General features: G+C 39.9%; 1 long non-coding RNA gene across 1 annotated transcript in view; it reads right to left on the bottom strand.

Annotated features, from left to right (window-relative positions):
* Positions 1–10036, bottom strand: part of LOC148187448 (uncharacterized) — a 199876-nt gene extending 189840 nt beyond the window's left edge. The window contains exon 1 of the long non-coding RNA XR_015778798.1: positions 9436–10036. This is a non-coding gene — a long non-coding RNA (uncharacterized LOC148187448). The remainder of the gene's footprint in view (positions 1–9435) is intronic.
* Between the last annotated feature and the right edge of the window lie 2170 nt (positions 10037–12206).

Genomic DNA, 12206 nt, shown 5'->3' with positions numbered 1-12206 from the left:
TTGATTTTAATTCCTTCAAACTGATAACAATAATTTTCAACACTTAGCAGGCGGTGATGGGTGGCGACCGCGCTCGCGAGGGCCCCAAAATTGTGCTGTGAGATGTATTGTTAAAAATAAAGAATTTAACACTGTTGTTTTCCTAAAATCATGTGTTGCCACATATTGTATTTTAGTCATTGCAGCTTGACTGACTGCTGGATGTTGTTCAGTCGCAGTCACTTCCAAGTCCTCCACCTCTCTCCCTTTGTTCTGAGCACAAATCCTTCTTTTATTATCCAGGCAGCAGCACGAGGTCCTGACCCCACTTCCCTGTTGCAGTTTCCTCCATGTTTGATGCCCGCCTCTCCCCCACTTGGATTATTTTAATACTCTATGCACTTGCTTTGATGTAATAACTATGCGCAACTTGTAGCCAGTGTGAAATTTGATGGAGCAATGACATGACGGATCAGAAAGCGCGCCTTGTGTCAAATGTATCTGTGTTTTGGATTTGTCATCCGAACATCCGTTCTTTGTAGGGATTTGTGAAAAATACTTTGTTTTCTTCTCTTATCAAATTTATGGATACAAGATACTGTACAAAGGACATCCTGCTTACAGCATGTCAAGTAACTTTCACAGTAATCACATTGAGTTGAGTAATGTATACCACAAATTATCCATTGCTGTCGTTAATAACCTTGAATGTATCGAGTGAAAGGCAACTTAGAAACAAACAATACAAATAAACAATACGGCCTCGTATGTATTCTGTCATCTGTTTAAAAGGTATGGATTTAATCATTCAATCAATTTGTCAAAGTCAAATTCAAGAGTAGGTGGTGCTACTACTGTATATATACAGTACTTCTTATTATCTTCTGCCAGTTTAATTTATTGACTGAGGACTTAATTGATTTACTGACACTATTCTCAAAGTCACCTCATCTGAAATGTTCCAGAAGAACAACACCGGTGCCGCGCTTCAGTAGCTTATCCAGCTAATTAACTGCTGTTAATCAGATGAAGATGAATCTAATCGTCTATTTAGGAGATAATCCTCCGACAAAAAATTGTAAATGGCAAGCAAGGCACAACAAAACATGAATTCTGATGACCTGCATCGTTCTGTGTGTAGTGATACTGACATGTGACATAACCATTCACATCCTACTAAATCTGAGCGTAGGTGTGGATACAGTGAGCCCACATATCACTCTGCTCAAGGTTGGGGATTTTTTTTTCAATAAAGTGGAGGGGAAAAAGTAAATTGCTTATGGCCTAAAGACTCAACCAGCATAGCTGACAACAATGTCAATAAATGGGTCACGTCAGGCGATCCTGGGAGGAGGCAAGGCCAGGCTATTCTGAGATCGGCGCGAACCCCCTTCCCGAACAGGAGGCATTCTAGGTGACCGAGTTCATGCTGATGAAACTCACCTGTGTGGGATCTGACAGGGCAGTTCTACCGAGATTTGGACACATCAATCATTAATAAGAACAATGCAGCTTTGTTGACTGACTACACAGGGACCTGCAGGAGCTGGTGACACAAGCATGCACTCTGAGTCTTTCTCCCTGGCTGTAAAAAAACACGCGCACGCCTCACCTACGCGCACGCGAGCCGACAAGCGGTTTTCTTCGGTGGAATAATTGCGCGGCACACTTGGCTGTCAAGCTATGTCACTGTCTCGTTAGCGCCAGTATTGGCTCCATCGTACCTGGTAGCATCAGGAAAGGTCAGAGTGGCAGTGTGTGCACTGTCACAAAGAGCGCAGGCTGGACAGACACAGCAGGCTCGGCCCTGTCTGTCTCAGCAGGGTTGATCCGTGCAGGTTTTTACTCAAACACCTCAGAGAGAAGCAGGTCTGTTTGGTCACAACTTATCAGCTGTGAACATAAAGTTACAAAATATTCCTTTTAACATGTTAAAAATGTATAAGCCAAAATTTGTGTCAATAAAATTTTGACCATTTACATAACTTGAATTTTTTTGACTAGGTTTACAGCAGGGATGTACACAAAATAAATAAATAAATAAATAAAATAATAAAAAAAATAAATAAATAAAAAATAAAAAAAATAAATCCTGCAAGTCATTTTAAACTTTCTTAAATAATGAGTGAATTTCTCAAGGTATTGAGTTAGTTAATTATGAGGCATTTATCTCAAAATAATAACCTAGTTTTTCAAATTCATCAGAAGCATTCTCAAAAAAAAGTGAATAATTTCAAAATAAAACTTTGTATCTTTGTAACTTAGTAACTTTGTAACTTTATGAAAAATAATAAGAAAATTTCTGGGAACAAAGAGGAATTCTCAAAATACTGACTTGCTTATCTCAAAAGAATAACTTATTACTACTTATTACTTATCACAATAAAATAATTTATGTATCTCAAATAATGACAAACATTTTTTTTTAAAAATGAGAAACTTCAGATATTGACTTAATACCCTGAAATAAAGAAATTAGTTCTCAAAGTAATAATAATAATGACTTGATAACATGAGAAATTTTCTCAAAATAATTATAAACTAAATCAAATTAATGAATTATCTTAAAATAAAAAAATCTCAGAATATTGAGAAACTTTCTCAAAAATGACTTTTCGTAAAATAATGAGAAACTCAAAATAATGAGAAACCTTTTCAAAAATAATGGCTCTGAAAATAAGAACAATTTTGCAAAATAATGACTCAGTTTCTGAAATATTAGAAGCCCTCTGGAAATAATGAGAGTCTTTCTTAAAAATGAATGTATTTCATATTCTCAACATGAATTCTCAAATAAATTACTTCATATCTCAAATATCAAATCATACAACCTTTGAAATGATATTTGAACATCATTTCACAAGCTCAGTATCTTACTGAACCTTATTTCACAAAACCATACAATAGCTGTATAGTAGTACATCCTAAAAATCAGGGATGTAAAATGTGGCATTAATGTAAATTAAGCCGCACTTTGAAGGAGTGTCCCTCACACATTAGTACATTCAGCGCTGTGTTGCCTTATTGTCAACAGCAGCTCATACTGCATGTTTCACACTGCTGTGCTCCCACTGTCTTGTTTTCTCTCCTTCACAGGTCTGAGTTTGACTCGCATAAGCAGCCCCGAATGTGTTTGAGTTTTTGAAACAGCGCTGATAACAGTATTCAGATTGGGGGAGTGGATGAAGGCTGACAGGTGGAGAGACACAAACAGGAAACCTTGCTGATGCCCTGTCTGCCAAACCCCTGTGATACATGTCCAAAACTCTGACGGGAGTGAGACAAAAAAAAAAAAGAAAAAAAGCTAGACCCAATTTATTTCACTCTGTTGCTAGCCTTTCATTTTTGTGACTGGCGCCAGTGTGCTTATCAACTGCAGAACTATTAGCCGCATCAAATCAATGTGTTCATTGCTCTCTCTTGCTTCCATTGCTCTCCTCTTTTCTCTCTCCCTCCCTCCGCCTGCCTCTCACTCTCTCTTTTCTGCCAGACAGGTCAGATATTAGAAACCTGTATTATCAGGTCTTCCCAGGATGCTGGTGGAAAAGTTGATTTGCAACGCCCGATTGAATCTACTTATCCTTCATCCCTTTCCAACCCCCAGCCAGCTGCCCCAGCAGACAGGAGCCCAATGGCCTATCTACACGGAGGTGCCAAGGAATAAAAATATCTATCTACCCGACGAGGGGGAGGGAAGGAGGGAGAAAGGAGACAGAGGGAGGGAAACGAAGAGAGGGACAGAGTGTCGGCCCACATGTCAAAGCTTTGGACAGCTTGGGGGAAGCAGGGGAGGGGGTTCAAATGTACTCCTACCCATCCCAGCCCCAGCCCCATCCCCTTTGCAAACCTTTATCTACTTGCATTATACATCCATTTATCAGTCCGCAAACAAAACATGTCACGTCCTCCATCCTGAATCCCACCAGCTCACGCCACACACATCCTCTGGCAGCGCAGAACAAACCGTTCACACAAAGTTCAATTAGTCAAAAGGAGGCAAAGGTCACAGAGGAATTTCATTTAACAACTGTAACTCGTGCTAATTGAAGCTAGCTCGTGATAAAGGAAAAGGGAGAAAAGAAATATTTATCTGTTGACTGGGGCTGCCACGGCTGAGTGGCCGTCAGTAGCACAAAGGGAGCCATTATGGCTTTATCTTCGTAAATAGCAGGGAAAGTGAGTCTTGGCTGCAGACAGAGGGATGAAGGGATGACGGAGGAGTCGCAGAGAAGGGGAGGAAGTGGTGACTGATGAGGAGTGTGTGGAGCTGTGGCTGGTGGGGAAAAAAGGGGGGAAGAATACACAGAGTGGCAGCAGAGCAGAGGGGGGAACAGCTCCAGAAAATGCCGCCTTCATCAGGAGGCGATGGCAGGGTGTGAGGAGGGGGCGCAATTTGTGAATGCAATTACTGTAGACCTCCCAAGTCTGACTACTGAATCGAATCAACACTGTGGTGGCAACTCGAGTGCCTAATTTCATTCTGTGTGCCCTTCATTCACGAGACAAAACGGACAATTAGAGTAATGACTGTGGCAGGTGTCCTCGCATAAAGAGGTGTCACCGAAAAACTTCTCTGTGAGCACGACGGCGATGACAACTTAAACACTGAGTTGTGGGGAGCTGACTTGCTGGGAGCTTTGTGCTCTGCCGCAGTGACACGGCCACAGATCTAAGAGGACAGCTGTCAATGGTGACGCAGATGTCACCGGGCCAGAAATCTGCGGTTTGGACAGGGCTTAGTGAAGTTCAGTGCTTTGACTTTAATCTCAGACACAGTTGCTCCCTTTAACAAATTCTCCCTGTGCACAGCTCTTTGAGTTATTGGCACGCTGCACCTGCAATTAAAGCCCCCAAAACAAACTCCATTAGCACCGGCGTGTCTTTTGGTTTTCCTGCAGACGCTTTCTGACGTCTGAGCCAAATGATGTTTGACTTTCGGGCCTTGGAAACTTTTAATGGAGTTCATTCTGCAATCAACCTGGCCGGGGGAGCCGAGTGAACTCTGACTTTGTCGTATTGATCTCCTCCAATGTGTTTACTGGCTGAGGTCACCAGAATCCCTTCTCCGGCCTGTAAAGGGGTCAATAATGTCAATACAGTAAATTAGGTAATTCTGCTGTAAAACATCCCTGGATGGTCAATTTCCATTTTAGTAAACTTTATATGCGTGACACACAATTACATCCACACGTCAACATGTCAAGTTGTCACATACTTTCAGCAGACGGAGAGAGATTGAATCTGGAGCAGGCAGCAGGATGTATATCTAAAGGGGCGGATCTATGAGTAAACAAATCACCTTTTGTCAAGTCCAATGATAAATCACTCCTCTATAGAAGATGGAGGATTAGTGGCGTTTAACCCTTTGCTGCCTTTCCTCGAAAGAGGTAAGGGTCAATAGGACACTATATCTGGTGTCGCTCAGCAGAAACTGTGAATGTCTTCTCTTTGGTAAAATTTATGCAGTCAAGGGAAAGTTAACTGGATTTACAGGATTTAAATAATATGTAGGTATTAAAATTTGATTTCATCACATATTTTATAACCCCTGTGATTTTTTAAAAAAAAATATTGATTTCACTTTCCCATTGTTTGTAACTTTACAGGTGTTTATGTGTTATATGTTATAAGGTCTATGCATGAACAAACACAGTGTGTATTCTTTCTCTTTGCAAAAAAAAATCCTTCATCCAAAAAAAAAAAAAAACTTGGATGAAGAAAAGTATTTTGTATGTATGTTATCCTTCAAACTGCTGACACTACTTAAAACCCAGATAGCTGGTTTGAGGGTTGCACGGCATAAAAAAATACACTAAATACAGATACACAGCATATGAAAATTCAGCATATCTAACCATGTTTTACAGCTTTGGACTCTGAGACTTTTAAACAGAATGAATGTGTCATTTTCTGCATGTTATGAGTTCAAAATCATGTTTATAAGCAATTGTCATAAAATCATAAAAAGTCATTAAACCGATTAAACCATGACGTTAATTCTATTTCCAGAGCTATTAAAAAAAGGCACAAGCTCTAATTAAAGATTTGATTTCTTTTTCCTTTTTATTGCAATTTGCATTTTTTTAACTGGAAAAAAGACGGGGAGCAGAGAGGTATGTGATGCAGCAAAGGTGTGCAGCCATAACCAGGAACTTTGGTAAATAGTTCTTAAAACTGTACTCCACATCACACAAATCTACTTTAAAGTCCGCCTCTGGGCAAGTTTTAAAGTCAAAACACTTACAATTACACAAATATTTTATTAAACATGATTTTCCTGCAAGAAAAAAAATCTCAAAAGGTGCAGAAAACTAATCTAATCAGGAAACTAAGAACTATTTGTTACTTCTACTGTTAACACCTTTGTGCTAGAGGACTCAGGTGTTTTTGCGAGTGTCGCATCAAAGTCTGTTCCCCCGTCAATATGCATTTTCCTGTATTAGACAGCGATTGGCTTTCATATAAGTAATGGCCCTAATTTGATTTGCCAGGGTATGTTTGGATTTCTGATACAGGGAAGTGCACAGACACAGATGAATGTGAAAACACATCTCTAATAAACTTTACAGTCAAGTCAGTACAGTCCAGGTCAGAAATTTCAGGGGGCATAAACATGAGAAAAACACATTTTTAGTGAAAGAGTTTCTTTAAGTAAAAGTATAGTTGATGCTGTGTAACTGGTAGCACTGACAACTTTCAGTATACTGTTTATTCCATGCTGTAGCCAACGAAAACTGCCTTATACCATCAAGTATCAACACTGCATGTCACTGCAAACAGCAATTAATTATTTCTTTTAAAGGCACTGCAAAAGACTCCCTTTTTACTTTGAGAGAAAGGTTGATTCAACGATCAATCGTGCGCTCTGAGGTCAATTTCAAGACATAATTTGTACTTAACAGCAGTTTATAGAGTCAGAAATAAAGAGAAGCATCAATGACAAATACAGACTCTGGGGAACACATAATGTGGGCACCGGAGGAATAACAAAGAGCTAAGTGTAATAAATATGAAAGCGCGCAAAAAGAGAAATATCACTTTAAGTGCCACAGTTGAATTTATATAAAACTTGCAGCGTGTAATAATGGTAATACAGATCCAGACATGACTTCTGCGCTCTTGTTTGAAATATAAAACTTCTTATCGGGAGATAAGACTTTTTTTGTAGGTGAATGAATCGTGGCGCTGTGATAGAGAGACGCGATGGATATTTGTGCCATTTCTCTCTGCAAGATAGCTCTACAATTCAGGACAGTAATATAAAAAAGGGGTACAAAAAAGTGGCACAATTTTCTGAAAGCACTGCCCATTTCGTTCTGCCCAGGGTGGACACAAAAGGTTGAGCCAGCGGTGAATATTGGAAGAGCGAACGGTAGGGCTTGTATAATCATCGGGAATGGTCGGGGGGCGGACAGAAGCATCAAGCTCCTGTAAAGCACTCCAGACAGACACACATCACACCCGGCCTTCAGAGATGGGAGTCCTGGGTAGGGCCTATTGCTTGATACCACAGGGGAAATAAACTGCCTAAAATAGGCACGAGGGCAGGAAATGGATTTTATTGGAGAACTAATCAAGGGGGCCGTTTTAGTGGGGCACAATTTAGATTTTGATTGGATTCCTACTGACATCGGGGTTATCAATGTGTCTCATACTGGGAGGTGTAATTTGATCTTTGATGTCCACACGGTGGTCTTGATGTATGTCCTGCTGCATGGGCAATGACTGCTGTGCATGTGTTTGTAAAGCAGCGTGTGTGTGTGTGTGTGTGTGTGTGTGTGTGTGTGTGTGTGTGTGTGGGTGGATGCCAGTGTGTACGGGTAGATGTCAGGCAGGGAGGTGCAGACAATAGTTGCTGTTGTGACTCAAGCTGCCCTCTTTAACTAAAGCGCCCCTCTAGTCCAGAATGAGTAAATAGTAACTGCATTTCTTATTGTTATTGTTTTGAAGCAGAGCTCAGCAAGCAAAAAATAAAGTTACAGAGCGTCTGACTGTGAGGGAGCCACAAGTGATGACGTCCTCTTTGTGTCAGCATTTCTTTCTTTCGCTGAGCTCAAAAAAATCTTTTACTGGCTGAGCTGAGGAAGAACTCTGCAATCATTTCCTCTCCGCTGCACTAACTACCTGTAATTTTCAAATTCACATCAAGTAGAGAGTAACGTATAATGTAAAGTTGCAGTTACTGTTCCTCCTGTAATTATGTATGACATGGAGCTGGTATTATGAAATAATTGCTTTCACAAAGATGACTAACTTAACCGGAGCTGCACATTTAAGCGAGCTGCTGGTAAAGAATCTCAGTCATCCAGGTCATGGTAATTGTAAATGCTATATTGTAGGCAAAATGACTTTCCTGAGATTCTGGGAGACGTTTCAGCCCTCATCTGAGCAACTTGAACTGTGTTTGAACTGAAGAAGCCGCTCGAATGAGAGGTGAAATGTCTTCAAAAAACTCAAGCAAATCCAGTCACCTACAATTTAGCACTTGGAACAATTAAGCAAAATATAATTGAAAATGCAGTACTGCCAAGTGCAATATCCAAATTGTGGGGCATGCTATTTAAAAAAAGAAAACAAATGTTTAACAAAGTTAAGATAGTCACAACATACCATTATAAACAATGCACTGTGTTGCAAGAGAGAAGCCCCGTCCAAGAAAATCATAGTCCAGAAGAATGGGAACAAGCTTGTTTGGTAGAGACCCTGGCAAAAATTACAGCATCATCGTTTTGAAAATTAAAACGCAAAAATTGCCACCTCTACTAAAATTGCCACTCCTATTAAAATCACAATATCTGTCATATTATATGCAATTATTTTTTTTAAATTGTTATTTATTATTCTTTCATTTTTTAAATGTATTTATTTATGCATGTTGTGCAGCCCTAAGGATGATGGGTAGTTATTCACATGAATAAATAATGTTACTTCAAAGAAATTTTACTCAAGCACCATGAAAGAATTACATTGTATGTAGATAAAAGTCAAAAGTAGCCCACTTAAAAAGTACTCTGAGTAAAAGATACAGTTATATTTTTAAAAGGTGAAGGGGGACAATAGGCTTCTAAAGAGTAGATAATGAACATGTTGAGTTATCACACTACAGAAACAGTCTACGGTCCAAAACAATGACAGAGTCCGTTTCAACAGACAGCCCTTTACAGCCTGAGTATCAAAACAGCAACATGTCCCAGTGCGGCCTCACAGCAGGCCTCAGACAACCAAACAAACATGGCCGGCAGAGTACGAAAGCAAAACATTATCAGAGTGCAGAGACCAAACACAGCTGAATAAAACCGGCAAAGCGAAGCAGACAACGTGCGGACATGTTCAAACATTATACTCCACAGCAGCCGCAACCACAAACACACACATTAAAGCAAACTGCGCAGTTTTGGAGCACATAGCTACATAGCCAAAGTTCGTGGACGCTTTTTGAAGAAAAGTTTGACCTACCTGTCTGAAGGTAGTCTGCAGCCTAATCCCTGTTAAGTCCTCCATCTGTTGCAGGTTGAACTCCTCTGCTCCTCCATCCTCGGTGTATGGCCAGTCCACCAGGGTTGGAAATTAGCACCAGCCACGAGCCACATCATGGTAAAATATGCAAGAGGCTGCTAGGTTTGCTCACCTCGCCGGCCAAAATAAAAATGTCAGTCTATAGAGAGGCTGGCCCACCGTCTCCTCAAAGTTTCAGACGCTCTGCAGTCACCGAGTTTACTGTCACAAACTCAAGGTAAAAGTTCCCGAGTGAACACAAGAGTCACCTGAAGGACCCGAAAAATATTTTAGCATTTAGCATTCAGGCTACGCTGGACACGTTCATCAGGCCACAACGCAGGTGTTATTTGTTGTGGCTCAGCTTGCTGGCCGGGTGGCGCAACTAAGGTCCAGTGTGTAAGATTTATGGGCATCTGTTAGCAGGAATCATAATACCTACCAACACTCCCGATTTTCGCGGGAGTCTCCCTTTTTTAACCCTTTCTCCTGCCCTGCTCCCAGTTGGTCATTTCTCCCGTTAGTCTCCCGATTTCACAGTGACATAACGTAAAAGCGTTTATCACAGTTTCTGTGAAATGTCCACGCTGTGACTGTAGGATGTGTGTCGTGGTACCTGGCAACCCCAAACGACCCCGCCTGACGTGCAGTGCGTCATTCGTCACTGCGCACGTTCAAGCTCACGTTCGAGGCGGCGCCAGTGCAGTCACGAGGCTCAGCTATAGACTGTAAATAAGGATTATGTCTTTATATACCGTCTATTCGCTCAGCTAGCTGTCCTGTCTTGTCTTACTTGCGTCCAAGTGGACTGTAGACTGCAGACTACAGTCCTGCGTCATTGTATTTTCCCTGTTGTTTCTGTTGAAGGTGTCCCTGGCAATGAAGGCCCCTCAACACACTCGGTCACTTACTGACACTCTCACAATGTTTGCACTTGATATTTTCTGTGATGTAAATTTTAGTACATTTTACTGTGAGCTATGGATTTAAGGCTCATTAAAAGTCATCCAGTTTACATCCACGTATTTATTGTATTCATTTGTTGTGTAGTGTTATATCATGGATGTATTATAGGGAAGTGACAATGTTTCTAGAGTAGCCCAGAACACACAAACAAGAAAGTGGCTCTAGATAGGTCCATCCATGTATTCACCCTCCTACATTACTTGGTTCTAAATAATAAGAATAATGATGATGATGATATTGATATGGATATTATTATTATTATTACTATTAAATACGTTTCCATTGTAGATGGCACACACTGAACATGTAAGGTAGATAGAACTGCTTTCGCTTTTTTTTTTCTTTTTTTTTACCTGTCGAGGTAGTCTACAATAATGCTCACCTTAATCCATACTGCACCATGAATTTTTTGCACATTGCACTGGTGCAATTTTTTTTTACTGTTGTCATCATGTCTCCAGTAAAAAGCTCCATAATAACATGACCTTACTTGTCATTTTAGTCATTTCAGGACACGCTCAGTTCAACTGATCAGTTCAAATGATCAGATTAGCTCACGCACTGTGAACTCCCTGGAAAAAAATAACTCATGACTCTTGAGAAGCCTGACATAGAAAAAAAGTACTGCATTTGTAATAAAATATCAAGTATTAATGTGCTCAGAGTGACATGTTAACAAACTGGTAAACACTTTGCTTTCTGTGATAATTATATCAGAAAGATCAGAAATGTTTGTATCAAAACCATTTATCCACTCTGGCTTCAAAACAGAACTTCTCAAACACAGCAGGAGGCTAGCTGATCTTAGTTGTCAATTATGAAGCACATTAATTGTTGCATACATAAACTACGGGATGCATATAAATTGCGAAGAAATTGTTTCAACACTGATTGGTCTATTTGCACTGTTACTCCATCACCGCAGCTCACAGGAGGACTCAATGATGCTTGTAAATTTAAAAAACATGCAAACAGGAGCATCTTATATTAAAAAAAAACAAACACACTGAAGTTTCAATAAATAATACAAGAGACATTCTTTTCTTGAAGCTTTTTTATTTGTGCAGTTATGTGATCTGTCAGCTTGTGCAGGCTCACTAAGGCATTACTGTTAACTGTTCTCTATTTCTTTTATTTATTCATTTAAACAATTTATTCATCAAGACACATAGTCAAGCAAAAAGAAAAAAGCAACAATAATAAATTACCAATACAATTACAAATAAGTGAATAATGGTTATGTCATAGATGATATGGCAGCTATAGACACAGATCTTTCAGGACATGTTGGATGATAAGAACTAAATGGGCTTTCACTCAGGGACCTGAGGCTGGATCTCACTACACTTGACCCCAAAGTGCGGGTCGTTTGATGAGTGTAAACACTGTTCAATTTTTGGGTCGGAAATTTGAGTATGGTTAATGTGTACACTGGTACAGTACACATCAGGTGTAGACATCAACTGCACCAAAACAGAGAAGTGGACTGATATTTAACCCATTGAAACCTGGAGTGACATCATTGTGTTTGTGCTGCCTTCATATGCTTTTCACAAGTATTTAACCCATTGAACACTGAGCAAATTGGTTTGATTTCTTTCAAAAACGTGAAAAAAGGCAAAGAGCAACTTGCTAAGAGATGTTCCACAAATTGCAAAAAAATAGTAGATTTAGGAAATTGTTTTCAAAAAGCTATCTGTCGCTGTCGTGTGTGTGTGTGTACGTGTTAATTTTTGGGTAATTTCTTTTTTTGTTACTTACTGCCT

This window comes from Plectropomus leopardus, chromosome 14 (assembly GCF_026936395.1).
Source record: "Plectropomus leopardus strain MGB_pleo_1.0 chromosome 14, ASM2693639v1, whole genome shotgun sequence".
Taxonomy (NCBI): domain Eukaryota; kingdom Metazoa; phylum Chordata; class Actinopteri; order Perciformes; family Serranidae; genus Plectropomus; species Plectropomus leopardus.
Note: the sequence above shows the minus strand (reverse complement) of the source record. Positions and strands in the feature narration are given on the sequence as shown.